The sequence below is a fragment of the Agelaius tricolor genome, unplaced genomic scaffold (assembly GCF_023055355.1).
Source record: "Agelaius tricolor isolate 1412-34295 unplaced genomic scaffold, bAgeTri1.0.p SCAF_1, whole genome shotgun sequence".
NCBI classification, from domain to species: domain Eukaryota; kingdom Metazoa; phylum Chordata; class Aves; order Passeriformes; family Icteridae; genus Agelaius; species Agelaius tricolor.
In genome coordinates this window covers 47,969,486-47,983,976 of record NW_027269261.1, presented here as the reverse complement: position 1 = coordinate 47,983,976, position 14,491 = coordinate 47,969,486, and the positions used below count along the sequence as shown (strand labels likewise).

At 39.6% G+C, this 14,491-nt stretch overlaps 1 protein-coding gene across 1 annotated transcript in view; it reads left to right on the top strand.

Moving 5' to 3' along the window:
• Positions 1-14,491, top strand: part of UST (uronyl 2-sulfotransferase) — a 154,471-nt gene that overhangs the window by 56,989 nt on the left and 82,991 nt on the right. The window lies entirely within an intron of this gene.

The window sequence follows — 14,491 nt, the reverse complement described above, 5'->3', positions numbered from 1 at the left end:
CCTGTCAACAAAAATTACTCGGTTACAAAAGCAAATGGATGTAGGCAGAAGTGACAAAATCAACCTGTTATGTTTATCATTGCAAACTGAGATAGGACACAGGTATTTGAAGGCCAGGAGTACAGCAGGCTGCATGAAATAAAGAATTATGTTTGTTGTGTCTCCACAGTGAGCACTCTGCTTTGAAGACTAAAGCAATGCTCATTACAAACCTGTATTTCTCACGCTTGTATTAGCATTCAGAAATGCCAAGCTGTTCTAGTAAGGAAAAGGCTTCCATCTAGATAAGAGTTTTTAACCTTGAAAACTTTATTCAGATTTTGGTACTTTCTCTTCAGGAATTTTGCATTACTAATTAATGGTGCTGTGGATGGGATCCATAGTCCAATGGGCAGATTTATCCAACCTATGGGCAGCCATTGGACAGATTTATCCAACTTTTCTGTCTACACTGTGAAACTCTCTTTTGCCTGTCTAAACATGTAGTTTTGGGCCATGTTCACACAGCCTCATCCAGCTGCAGCTCAGTTGTCTGTAGAAAGGCCAGCTGAATAGATACCTACACCTTGATTGGTTGGGTAGACACTCTTTGATTAGCCACCTACAGTCAGTAAAGTTTGTGGGCTTCCTCTGTAATCATCCTCACTCCTGGAAACTTGATGAAAAGCTCAGCAGAGTAACAGGCTGTATAGGATTGTGTAAGTTAAAAGTATTTTGCTTTTTGAAGTATTTGCCTGTTTTAGAAAAACATTTTGATCATCACTTGGACAAACCTGCTTATTCTTTAGTGACTTGGGGTTTTGTTTTGTTTTTTATTCCTCTGATCAAAATATGGGTGGGGATTGATAGATTCCCAGATAATTCCTGGTATTTGCTTGGGGTCATGTTTTGAACTAAGATGCTCTTGCTTTATAAGTCTCATGCATTCCATTTTTGGCTAAGTGCAGTTATTTACCCTCTTACAGCTTCATATCTGAACTGTGAACTTGGTGTGAGTGAAATTCACTGTAATTGTCATTATTTTCCAAGTAGCCTCCATTCACATGACTTGATAACTACCTTTGTTTAAACTAACAGATGGTTAAGGTCTATGCATGCTTTAATTCAACATACTGAAAGGCATCAGAAGAAATAAATTCTGACTCCAACATTTAAAATATTTCATTATAAAATGCTTGAAAGCTAGAAGTGGAGATAATGAACAACAGTGCATTGCCTGAGGTTGAAATGATTGGTAGCTAATGTGGGCAGTGTGTAGTTAGCTGTAGGGGAAGGCCACCAGCAGTTGATACGCACTGGACCGTAGCTGTTTTGCAGAGTACATTCCAGTGTTTGTAGGAAATCATATTAGTTTTGGCTCTTTGTCATGGCTAAGTGCCAGAGGTTTGGGTTTTTTTTAAATACGCATGTGGGGTTTTTTTTCCCAGTGGAAGAACTGAAAATAGCACTTGTTCTCTGAGTAAGGAATTAGCATCATCACATTTCAGGAGAACAGGGTACTGGTCTGTTTTTATCAGATAAAGGTGGCAGCAGCAATTTTCTCAGTGCAAGCAAAGAATGAAAGCCTGGCTCACTTCTGTGCCTAAGCATTGCTGGTGTGGTTCTGATTCTTCTTGAAGACCAGGTGAGGCAGCTTTTATGGTGTTTCCCAGTAAAGGTTTACTTGCCTGTTGAAGATTAGCAGTGGTTATCCTTGCCAGTGATACAAAGGTAATGTCTCTAGGTGTGGTGGTTTGATCCTGGCTGGAGGCCAGGCACCCACCAAAGCCTCTCTGTCTCTCCCATCCTCAACTAGACAGGAGAGAGAAAATACAGCAGAAGGCTCATAAGCTAAGGACAAGCAGAGATCGCTCACCAATTATAGTCACAGGCAAAACATTCACCTTGGAGAAATTAATTGAATTTGCTGCCAATCAAAATCAGAGTAGGATAATGAGAAGTAAAACAAATCTTAAAATACCTTTCGCCCACCTCTCTTCCCTTCCAAGCTTAACTTTATTCCCAATTCCCTATCTCTTCCCTAGCAGCACAGGGAAACAGGAGTGGGGATTAGAAACATGTTGCTGCCTCTGCTTCCTCCTCAGGGAGAGGAGGCCTTCCCCCTCTCCAGTGCACAATCCTTCCCATGGGAGACAGTTCTCCATGAACTTCTCCAGCGTGAGTCCTTGCCACGGGCTTCAGTTCTTTGTGAACTGCTTGAATGTGGATTCCTCCCACAGGGTGCAGTTCTTCAGGAGCAGACTGATCCAGCCAGCATGGGTCCCCCATGGAGTCACTAAGTCCTGCTGAGAAACCTGTTCTTCTCTCCATGCGTCAACATGTCCTTCCAGGAACCTCCATGGGTTACAGGTGCACCTGTGCTCCTCTGTGGACCTCCATGGGATCCAGGGGCACAGCTGCTGCACCATGGTTTTCACAATGGGCTGCAGGGGAATCTCATCTTGGGCACCTGGAGCGTCTCCCCCCCCCGCTTTCTTCATGTACCTGGGTGACTGCAGGGCTGTTCCTCTCACACATTCTCATGTCTCTTTTCTCTGGCCACAAATTACTTCTGCGCAATATTATTTTTTCCTTTTTAAAGATATGTTATATCAGAGACAGTACCTACCATTCCTGATTGGCTTGGCCTTGGCCAGCAGTGGGTCTGTCGAGGAGGCAGCTGGTGTTGGATTCATTGGACATGGGAGAAACTTCTGGCAGCTACTCACAGAAGCCACTCCTGCAGTCCCCTCAGCCGTAGCAGAACTTTGCCATGAATACCCAATACACAAACATGGGCCACTCTTCTTTGGTCCTTAGGCCTTTGGACCAAAGACTTCAGAGGATGGTCTAAGCCTAGACTTTTCATGAGTTCTGAGACAGATCTGTGTGTGCTTCTCTGCAGGTAGATGTAACCTCCAGTAGCCCTAGCACACCTCTGGTGTTTCTGGTGCTAGTATGTGGCAGATAGAAAAGGAATGCAGTAAGCCAAATAGCCACTGCTGGTGGTTCTACACTGCCAGTGAAAGTTGACTCTTACCTATTTCAAATCTCTATCTCACTTCCTCCTGGCTTTTTTTTTCGATAAGTGTCTGAAAGGGAAATTTTAAAAGATTTTCTAAGTGATCATTTGTTTATCCTTTTTCTCTAGATTGGTGTTTAGGTGAGGCCTTTAAGATTGGTGTTTAGGTGAGGCCTTTAAGATGATGCTAGCTTGGTTTTTGAAAACACATTTGAAATGGATTGTTCATTAATGGCTGATGGTGTTCACTGGATATATTTCATGTCTGAGTATTTCTGCAAATAAAGTGGGTGTATTTTGTTCCAGTATTTAGACCAGCTATTTCCTTATTAAATCCTCCCAAGATTTTTTTGTTCCATCCAAGATGGTGAAACTGGCTTTAGAGGACAAATGATACAAACTTTATCAGACCTACAGTTGTTCTTGATTGAAAGCTTTTCCCTGAGAACTTGGCAAGAGCATCAAGATATGTCCCTCTTTCAGTAGAGATGACATATATATTTGTGGGGGAGCTGTGCACATAGCTTACAGATAAATTACACTGAAGTAGTCTATTCTCCTTTTCTTGATGGTTTTCCCTTGGGTTGCCTATCATGGACCCAGTGTATCTTTTGGCAGCTGTTTAGGTGTCAGCAAGACACTATGCTTAGCATGTGTGACAGTGCTTCAAAGCTTTAAATGAATACAAAAATGGATGGGGGTCAGCATCAGGTCAAAATTAATCTAAATAAGAGACATACACAAAATTAATTTTATCTAATTTTATTGATTTAAAGCTGGAAAGTGGATAAGTACTCTTTTCACCATTCTTTCATTTCTTAGCTAATAATTACATGCTAATTGGTTTTGTTTTTCTTGTGGAGCAAGACTACTATAGCATAATAGAATATACCACGGCATAATAGAATCTTTTGGAAAAGTCCTCTAAGATCATTGAGTCCAATTGTTAACTTAGCCAACACTGTGTTCACCACTATGAGAAAAGGTAGCAGAATCCTTGCATGGACTTTGGGGTGTCATACTGTACCCAGTCCTAGACACTCTCCATTGTCAACTAGATTATTTATTCTTTTTTATTTGACTTTAAATCTTACTAAAATATTATTTCAGCATTGTCCCCTTTACACTTGAGTTTTTATGTTCATCAGGTTTATGCCAGTTTTATTTTTTCCTGGTATTTTGATAGCAGCATTAAGACATTAAGATAACGGCTTAGAGCTGTGTATTTTTTTATTTTTTAAATTTTTATTATTTATTTTTTAGTGGATATTTATGCTTCATTTGAACTAGTGTTTTAGTTCTAGCTATCCCTTATGAGAACATGGTTTTAACCCTTCAGCTCTCTACAGTCTTGAGTGATTGATTTGTTAGGGATGAAGTGCTTGATTTAAAGTCAGCCAAACAAAGAACCAATTAAAAAAATAAACAACAAACTAACAAACTCCACAACACTTAGAACCAAGCAAGATTTGTTTTCTTTTAGGTATATGCTTACTAGGGATTTTAAGAGCATGAATAGTAGTGTTGTTTTTGATAGAGTTGAAACTGTCTGTTTAGCTTTAATTGAAAAATGGGCAGATAATCTTTAAAGTAATCCTTCCAGGGCAAGCTGGGAAAGATTTCAGTGATTTAAAAAATATTCTATCCTGCTTATAAAATGAAGAGTTGAGATTATTGTGCGGTGTACAAATTTTCAGCTAGCAGAAATCATCAGAATTTAGCAACACTAAAATAGAGTAAGTAATTTCCTACGGTTACCAGAGTTAGTACCTGGCTGATAAAATACGAAGAGAGAATTCACCAAGTGCCTTAGCCACAAAGATCCTTTTTATAGTTTGAAGCAGTTTTACAGTCAAACTGAGCTTTTAGGCCTAGTACAGTCAATAAAATACTATGATTTAAAAAACCCATAAAGCATTTCTCCACTTCCCTCTGTTTACCAGAAGCAGTGTGTTGTGGTTTAACCCAGCCAGCAACCAAGCCCCACACGGCCACTCACTCTCCCACCAGCCGGACTGGGGAGAAAATGGGAAGGATAAAAGGTAAAACATTCATGAGCTGAGATAATGACAGTTTAATAGGGAAATCAAAAGCCACGCACACAAGCAAAGCAAAGCAAGGAATTAATTCACTGCTTCCCATGGGCAGGCAGGTGTTCAGCCACCTCCAGGAGAGTGGGGCCCCATCACACGTAACAGTGACTTTAGGAAGACAAACCCTGTCACTCCAAACATCCCCCTTCCTCCTTCTCCCCTCTTTATATACTGAACATGATGTCATATGGTCTGGAGCATCCCTTTGGATATCCCAGTTGGGGTCAGCTATCCAGCTGTATCCCCTTCCACTTCCCAGGCACCCTCAATCCACTTGCCAAAAGAAAAGCACAAAAGACCTTGGCTCTATGTAAGGCCTGGTCAGCAATAACAAAAACTCTCTATATTATAGCAGAGTATCTCTATATTTATGCTGTGTTCAGCACAAATCCAAAACAGCCCCATAATAGCCACTGTAAAGAAAATTAACTCTACCCTAGCTAAAACTAGTGTACAGTATAAAATATTTGTAGAATAATTGGTTTATGTTCTTTTTAAACTGTGTTTTCATTCCTTGTAAATGACAGTATCTCAAGAGAAGAAAAATCTGGATTTTACAGAGTGTTTCCCCATTGCCTGTTATTCATAATTCTTTGCAGTCCTGCTGAAGCAGGTGGTGAATGATACAGCACTGTAATAGTATGGAGATATATCCAAAGGCTGGAATTGAATCTCTACTATTAAGTGTGAATTGGATCATAAAAATATATGAATCATACTGGAGCACTAATTTGTTTGTTTTGTTCATTTTAATTTATTGCTCAAGAATCTTAAGGATAAAACAATCACTTGATTGTGTGATTTATCAAAATAGATATGATTACTTACTTTTTAATGCAACTTCAGTATATAGCATATCAGAAAGTTGTTGATATGGGGAGGCTGACTGATCATAAATGGAAGTATAGAGAGACTTGGGACATTAAAGCCAGATTGCCTGTCACAAGAAGATAAATCTGTGAGGGTTTCTGTGCATGCTGATGTCTTGCAAAAATTTAAACAGTAGCGAGCTGGATTTTTACTAAGCCTGACATTTGCAGCCCTTAAATTTTGGAAGACTTAGACAGCAGGTATGCAGGTTTTGTGACTACTGCAGTAGTCTGTAGTTTTTATCTAATTACAAAGATGCTTGGAAAATATTTTGCCTTTTGGTTGGTACTTTAATTGTCATGCTGTGTGTGTGCTTAAAGGTGAATCTTGCTTATCTCTGGCATTAACCCAGCAGCCTACCCAGTATTACCCAAAATTAAAAAAAAATCTAATATCACCAAATTTTCAACCTGTAGGTTTTGTTCTATGTCACACACTGTAGCTAAAGAAGTACACAAGGCATAATCATAATTTCTGAAGCTAGTAAAGCTCTGTGCTTTCACTGAAACTTAGGACATAATCCATTCTGAGATGGTCTTTGTTCACCTGCAAATAATCTGAGCAGATTATTACACAGCATGTGAATATCTCTTAGAGATTACAGCTGTCTAGTACATTCCTCTCTTCTTTTCCTTCTTTTCATGATTGGAAGGTATTCATAAACTAGCATAGTATATGTTATAGGTCATGCAACTCAATCATAACTGCCTTCATTATCTTTTTATTAAGAAGTGGTGGATTATAATACCAAAGTCCAATTGCAGCTGGGTCTGGATGACCTAAACCTTCAGTGGAAAAACAAAAATCTGCCATTCTGCATAGGGATAGCATGATAGAGTATCTTTTGAGTGACAAATTGATTTCGTTAATCTTGCTGAGTCTTGAGACTGTTGAGTATCACTCAGGTTTCTACCACATGTCTTATATTTGTTAATGGTATTCTTAAATCCTGAACTGAAGGAATTTTTGTAGCTCTGATGTTTGAAGGAAAAAAAATCTGAAACTTGGGATGCTGGGGACTCCTACAAAACTGAGAAAACAACCACCAAATAAGAATTTTAGTATGATTTTGAAAGCCTCGTGATTTTGAAGATGACCTGGTAGGTCCTGCCAGTCTTCTACTCGGGCTTTAAGAAAGGATACAGTTTAGTTCAGGAAACTCTAAAGAGGAGTGAAGTACTCTGGTAAGGGCCATAAGCTTTAATCAGATATGAGATTGTGAATGTGCCTACATGTGGTCAAAAGCAGAGTCAAAGCGTCAGGCAAAGAGGACAGGGCTTCATGGCTGGGCTGAAGAAAAGTCAGTGTGGGAGTGGCAGTATTATGGTGATTAAGGTGAAGGAGCTTGGGCAAGGTAGTTCTTAGGACAGCACCTACAGCATCCTGATGTCCTGGGGAGTGTGGAGGCCTTTGTGGCTGGCACTACTGGGGGTTTTCAGTAGGTGCAAGGGGAGCCTCCATCTGTTAAAATGGAAAGGAGTCATGCCCTGGTCAGCAGGAATGAGGTTTGGTTTTCCTCTGATCAAGTCACATTAATAATTTCAAAGTACAGAAGAGTGAAATGGAAGCACTTGATGCTGGGCCTCCTCTGTTACTGGCTCTGTTGTGCCATCTTCAGTACCACAAGATCCATTTGTGATTCAGGACATGGTTTATAAGGGAAAGTATTTTGGGCATTTAAGTAATTTTATTCATTTCTGCTGAGCTCTGGTTCGGCTGGAAGAGTTGGATAGCAGCATGTTGTTCTTCCTGTAGGTGCTTCTTGGTGTTGTTACTTCCAAGTAACGAGACTGTGCCATGAACTAGATTTTAATCTGTTACCTGCAGGAGCTGTGAAGAAAATCCCTTTGAGTTCCTGCAAGTATGCAGAGCAAGAGCACCTTAGATAAAGCTCATTGGTGATGAGCATGTGGGTTACAGTCCAGCAGAACTGGCCTGTTTTACAAAATTAAAATCTAATTATGGCTATAAACAACCTTTCTTTCATACTGTGATTGGCTTATGAAGTGTCTGTGCAAAGTACAGTGGAAAAGACAAGCACACTAGAGACTATAAAATAGAGTGTGGAGTTACTGAAAGGGAGCCTGAAGTAAAGGGCAAACTGAAACTCAGCATGACAGATCCTTGGCAATGGTGATTGCACTAGCTGCAGCCCAATCAATAGTCAACCACAATAGCTACCAAAGAGTTAAACCTGAATGTGAAGAAAGACAAGTGCATGCAGAGGAATAAATTATTCAGTCTGACACTCCCCACATTCAAATCCAGTATTATTGGCTCCCAGGGTGAATTTGTGACTATTGCATTGGAAGGATAGAAGCAACCATAAGGTAGTGAGGTTACTTAAGGGAATGCCAGTGCTGTGAAGTATTATAAAAAGTTTTAAAACCAGGCTTAGTTACTTAATATCTCTCATTTTGCAAGTATCCAATATAAACATGTGGCTTGGATGTGATAGGATTTACTACTTAAACAGAGAATAACTGTGCCAGTGTGTTCTGAGCACATCACAGAATGTACAAAACCCTGGGCTCCGAAGGAAAAACGGCAATTTTAAACTTTACAGTTCCAAGATACATATAATGTGATGCTGCTCTGGAGTTAAAATCGGTCTTGCTCAAATTCTGCAGCTTAAGGGGTTTTTGATATTGCATGTTAAACCTTCCAGTGGAAAATGGGGTAATTAAAGTGACACTAAAATTCTTAACCTACCTGACCTCATACTAATTCTCTCAACAAATACTAGTATCATGTTCTTAGATAATTCGTCTGCTTTATCTTCTTATGAGGTAGGTGCCTACCAGAAAGATAACTTCCACAACGTGATTAACTTAAAAAGAGATAAATATACTGCTTTTCATAAGAAAGCTGATGAGGGTCTTTCAGTTCTTTTTCTGTTGTAATCTGGATTCACTCATGTAGGGTAAAGAAGAAAAAGAGCAATAGCTTTGTTCTGCATCCCTTTGCATCTGTAGTAGTGACAATACCATATTCTCTGATTCTTCTAAACTCTGTCCTGTTTTGTATTAAAAAGAGATGTCTCCAAGACATGAACACTAACTGTTCAGTTCTCATTGGCACCAGGGAGACAAGATACAGCACTATATCTGATTTTGGCCCCAAAAGAGGTGAACAAGTTGTGAACTGCAGAGGAAACCAAGAAGAATGAAGAAGAGGTTGAAAAACATGCTATGTTAATAAGGGCCAAAAGGAAAAAAATTAATTAGTCTAGAGGTGGTAGTTGTACCCCATCCCAAAGCAATTATCCATTTAGTAGGATGATGCCCTGTCAGCTGCTTCATCCCTGGAAGGAGCTGGAACTGAGTTGCCATCACTTAAGTGCAAGTGAGTGTTGCTGAGTGATGAAAGCCAGGAGTGCCACTCACACCTCCAGAGGCTGCCTAATATCAGTGAGTACCTGAAAGTGCTGAGTGGACAGACCATGGGCTCTACCAACCTGTTTGACTTCATATACATGTGCTGAGTTTGAATGTTGCTATAACTTCACATGCCTGAAATAAACCTGGTTCTGCACTCCCTGTGGTGTGGGGAGTCTCGTGCAGCAGATTGGAGGTGCAGGGGTTTTGTTCTGCTGCAACCTGTTGTTGTAGACGAGTAAATCAGGTGTAAGGTAAAAGATGAGCGAACCCAAACGTGTTGACAAGATGCATCCAAAACTTTGAACATTAGAAACTGGATCTTTGTCCTTTTCTTTGTAACTTTCCCAGACTGTTATTGATGTTATTGTTGTTTCTATAGCTACATTATAGTGTAATAGGACCTGATGGGAGACTTAATGGGAGTACTTGTCTATGCTTTGAACTCAGGTCTTTTTAGATTTGTAAGTGTGCAGTGCTTCGTCACAGGAAAATTACTGCAAGTTTTGATTTTGGCTACACAGATCTGTCTTGTGGGACACATCAGGGACCATAGGCTTTGGCAAACACTTCATAGTAATGCTTTTCTTTAGTCTTAATAAATTCTAGGACTGTCTACAACCAAGTTTCCTTTTGCTGCTGTTGCTCTGTGCTTATGTTTTCAATTTAGCTTGGTACTTAGAGATGTTGAACCATTAGAGAACACATTTTAACTTAGTCTTCCAAGTATGTCATCTGTCTAACAGATGAAATGCATTGTTTGTGGCGATGAGGGAGGAAGTCACCCTTTTTCAATTAAATTAGCTTCTTAATGAGAATGCAACAGAAGAATATTCTGTTTCTTCTTCTGCCTTACTTTCAATGTTCTGCTACAGCAATACAGCATTTAAACTTTGAAAACAAACAAATTTCATTTTTACCTTTTCTTGTGGTTTCTGGTGTATTTTCAGTGACCCATAGAGATGATCATGCTGTCTGGTCTGCTTTAGAGTTGATTAATTCAAAAAGCTTGTCTCTGTCTAGCATAACTACGCTCTACAGTTATAGATTTTAACTGTGTGGTTTAGGTTGGGAAGAAGGACTCCAACTAGTAATATATTTTATTTACTCCCTGGTTCACTTCTTCAGTCATGTTTTCTGCTGACATAACTTTGTGTTAGCGACTTTTCATTGTGATTGCTTTAAAAGTGAGCAAGTTGATACTTGCTTGAAATGAGATTTTTGATCAGCAGTTCCTGAACTTAATTTTGGAAGGCTTCTCTTAGTGGCCTTGGAATTTGTCTTCAAAGACCATGGCAGGCCTGTGACAAACTTCAGTTAAAAAGGGCATCCAGTGTATCTAAGAAAATCTCAAAGCTGATGACTGAATTATCTGATCTGTCTTCATGAAATCCAAAATGTGAGAACAGATATTCTCTGGAAATCATAGAAGATTAATTAAAAACTAAATTCATGGTGGGTAAAAAAATTCTGGAACAAGTTGTGTAAGAAATTCTTCAGGCAGCATGGAAGGATGTGCCTTCTAACATGCCATGTATAATTTTTGAGAACACTGGAGAAAGAAGAGAGGCACTGGAGAGAAATGGGCTTCTCACAGCTGTCAGGTTTGTAGTTACCTCATGAGTATCATCCTCCTCTCATGAGTCAAATGGGCCATTCCTTTGACCAATTAAGCCATTTTTAAAATTCTTATAATTCTGTCTCAGTTGGACAGGAAATGAAAATTAAGAGGTTGGACTGGGAGGGTGTAATGCTGTATCAAGATATGCCAGCAAATGTTGCATTGTTTCCAAAATCTTATCAGTACTTTTTGTGTTGATTGGCCTTACTCACCTGATAAACATGGAGCACTGCCTGACCACAGGTTAGTGTCTGCTCAGAAAGGAGAAGCCAGTTCTGGCATCTGCTTCTGGCCCCACGTGTGTGTAAGGGCACGGGTCACTTACTTGCAGGAGGTGTGAATAAAGTATCCACTGTACTCCTGAAATGAGTCAGAGACTGACACCTGGGCAACTTGTACCTGGATTGGGAGATTTTTGGCAAATGGGCAAAATTGTAATGGATTTATCTCAGTAAAAGTGGAATAATTTAGGCCTATGAGTGAATCCCTACATCACTGACGCTACAAGTAATTATCCAGCCAATTTTTTTTTTTAATGGTGCAAAGATTAATCTGCAGACAAAGCCCCCACTGAAGATGAAAGCCTGTTTTTTTTGTCACTTATCTGTTGAATGACTCCCTTTCTGAGACTGGCAGACCTCTCTGCAGAGGTACTTGACAGTCATTTTCTGTAATGCAAGTTCATTTGGGTCTAAACTTGCTTTTTCTTCTTGATTTCATTTCACAGTGGTTATTCTTTAACTGTGAAACAAAACAAAAAAACCTGTTTGAACTGACAAGTAAATTGTCATGTAACTTTCCAAACTCTTGGAGAGAGCTGTTGTAATTATACTGTGGGTTTTACTTTTTTATGGCTGTAAGTGCTAATTTGTGTAACTCTAAGGTGAATTATATGTTTGAATTGTTTATATTACCTCTGGGCTTTGATGCAGTGCTCAATAAAGTCACTGTGCAATTATTTTGCAGTTGTGTATATTGTTACATGAATATCAAGTTGATAGAGCATCACCTCAGCAGTTAGTCTACATGATACCTACTCTTAGGTAGTAAGTAGTAATGAAATGTAATCCAATTAGCATTTTATAAATGTCCAACTGCTGTTGGACATTTTCCCTTTGTTTCTGCTAATACAATAGGAGCCTTCTTTCTAAGTGCCTTCTCTGCCATCATCTCTTGTATTGTCTGAGTGCCTTGTGAGTATCATGAGGGGGAAAAGAAAGTTCCCCTCTGGAGAAGTTTTCCATTTCTTGCATTTTTAGTTTTGCCTGATAGAAACTCCTGCTTTTGGAAGTGATATTTCTTCTCCTCAAATAACTTCAACATTTTCCAAATATAGAAAGCAGATTTGCAGCATCCTGAGGGAACTGGTCACATTAAACAAATGCTTGTACACCAGAAGCCTGTGTACTGCATGGCTTTGTGCACTGGACACAGCCTGTGGGGCATCTGGGTGTGCTAAGTGCAATGGTGATGTAAACAGAGGAAACGTGAGCAGCGTTGCAGGAGAGCATCCCAAAAGCCAACCACATTCAGCAGTGCTGCAAGGGAAGTTCTGGTTACCACTTGTGATTGTTCTTCTCAAGTGAGCTTTGAGCTGCAGTGCTTATCTTGAATCTTGTCTGATTAGACCTAAGTGCATTCACTGTGTACTGAAACAAGGCATTGATACATTGGTCTCCTTTAAGCTAAATAAGTGTCTGAAAATAATAGCCCTTTATTTCAGGTTCCTTCATCTGCAGTGGGTATTTGCTGTCATGTCTTTTTGGGGGTTACCATGGTTTGTGCAGAACAGAATTGTGCTACCTAGGAAGGTGAGCTTCAGAAACAAATGTGAGAACTTGCTAACTACTGTCATTTTTCCAAGCTGACAAAGTTGTTTGCACTTAGAATAGAGAATTTACAAAGGCCTTCTTTAATTTTATCTAGTTTTTTAAAGATTTATTTTTATAAGATTCACCCAAAGTTACTGGATAGCCCAGTCAAGGATTTAATTAGAACTTGAGTGTAATCTGTATGCAGTAAAATTGTACTTGACTGAAGTACCAATTAAGAAAAAAATTTGCTCACTATCTTGCCTAGTCCAAACTGCTAGGAAAATCAAAGCAGTTAATAATTATGAAGCATTTAAAAATATTTCCATAACTCTACAAACTCTCATCATTCATCTAATTTCTGGGATGCTAGGCAAACATATAGTGTATGTGCTCTTGCTCCTTCACTGACACTTGCCAGCATCTACTTATCATGTCTCTTGAAGGCTTTCACTTACTTACACAGCAGATTATTCCAAAAGTATATGTCTAAGCAGAGGAGTAATTCCCAACCTACAAGTTGCAGTGATGTGTGGATGGTGCTGCAGGACTGGGACAGGTAGTGATGCAAGTGTTTGTTATGCAAAGAAGTGAACAAAAAAAGGGACAATCCAGAATAAGGTTCATGTTCTCTTTCATTATGGTGTGATAATCAGCATAATAAAGTGTGTTCAATTGTTAACCTTTCAGACACCATTGAGAGTAGTTTTGGGAAAGGTTAGCTACAGTTGTAGTGCAGGGATGTTAAATTCATCACCCTTGGAGTTCTCTAATAATTGAAGCTGAGATTTTGCATTTCATAGGAAGCAAGGCTTCTGAAGGAAAGATTGATAAAGAAATATGGGGACTATGTTTCTCATAGAAAACCCTATAAAAATGTTACAAAATAGTAAGACATACTGCACTGTCTGGGGTTTATTTGGGCCTTGAGAGGCCCTTCTTTGCTTGCTGAATCAGCAGATGCGACATCCTGCAACTTGGAAAGCTTAACTGAGGCCATGATCACCCAATACTTACTCCTTGCCAGGGTAATTTGGGGAAAAATGGCCTCCACATTTATGTGCCAGTGCAGGATATCCTAAACATTGCAACCAGTAACAGCAGTAATGTTCATTTGGTCATGAAATGCTCACTGAGAGCAAAGTGCCAGTAGGTTCCCACTAAATATAAGGGAATACAGATTTTCTCCTTTTTTTCCCTTTCTGTTTGGCAGTTCTCTTTGAAAGTAGTCTGAAGGGTTGCCTGACGAATCATTTTGCCTCCCTGATGAAGATCTATTATCAGTTCAAATGCAGTGAAGAAGTGCTCTGCACTGAAAAGTGCCATATGCCTCATCTGACTGCTTTTATGTTATAATTCCTTCTTCTGGAAGAACATGATTGCATCAGCAGCAGGAGTAGCTATATGCTGAGCCACACCATCACTTTGGCCATTCCTTGTGCTGAACACAGGTTGCCTGGAACCCAGGTGCAGGCCCTGTGTCAGGATATGTTTTGTGCCATTGTCTTAATAGAAAAATGATCTTTCCTTAAGTGCTGTATATGCACCACTGTGGGTGAAACTGAGAGCTCCTGACTCTGTTAGCCAACTTAAAGGCTTGGAAACAGTTTCCTCTGGGCCTATATTATCACATGCTGCTATATGTGCTGTACAGCAAATTCTTGTCTAGTGCAATAGTGTGACTCCAGAATGCTTTTTGCTGAAATAGCCCATAGACA